This window comes from Salvelinus sp. IW2-2015, unplaced genomic scaffold (genome assembly GCF_002910315.2).
Source record: "Salvelinus sp. IW2-2015 unplaced genomic scaffold, ASM291031v2 Un_scaffold2269, whole genome shotgun sequence".
Classification (NCBI taxonomy): domain Eukaryota; kingdom Metazoa; phylum Chordata; class Actinopteri; order Salmoniformes; family Salmonidae; genus Salvelinus; species Salvelinus sp. IW2-2015.
In genome coordinates, this window is record NW_019943596.1 from 175,435 (window position 1) to 176,240 (window position 806).

The following is an 806-nucleotide window of genomic DNA, read 5'->3' on the forward strand; positions in this document are numbered from 1 at the left end:
ATTTACAGGGCAAGGCCACCCAAGGGGGGGTCTGCATTTCTTCCTTCCATTTAACCAGGTTAAGGGGGGAGAGAAAAAAGGTTTTTGTAATTTTTAAATAGACAAAAAAAACCAAACCCCCAATTTACAGGCAGGGCCGGAGGAGACCTGAATCCCCTCCCATACAGGGGGCGGTTATAGGAAGGGGGTTTTAAAAGAGAAGGATGATTTACTTACCAGCCCCAGCCAGGGGCTGAATCCCTTCCATTTTTTAAACAAGAAGGGTTTAGGGGAAGGGTTTTAAGGGGTTTTATTTTTAATTAGGAATTTTAGGGGGAAAACCAAATTTTTTAACAATCCCCACGGCTGGTCCCCTTCCATTTTTTAAAACAAGGTAGGAAGGGGGGGAAAGAAGGGGTTAGGGGGGAACATTTTTTTTTTTGTTTACAAGGCAGGGGGCTGTGGTTTTTGGGTGTCTGTGGTTTTTTTTCCCCTTCCATTTTTTAAAAACCAGGTTTAAGGGGGGAAGGTTAGGAGATTACTACCAGGGCAGGACTTTTTGGATTTCCCTTTCCCCAGTACCAAAAGGTTAATTAGGGGAAAAAAGAAGGTTAAGGGATTACTTTACAAATTTTTTTTTTCAAGGCCGCTGGATTTTCCCTGTCGCCAGGGTATATATATAATTTGTTCCCTCCTTGGTCATTTTTCCCCCCATAGGGTTGGGAAACAGTTTTTACTATTTTTACGAAAAAAAAAAAAGGGGGGGGAAATTTTTAAAAATGGGGGTTTATTTTTAGTAAATATGGGCACCCCCCCAAGAAAAAGGG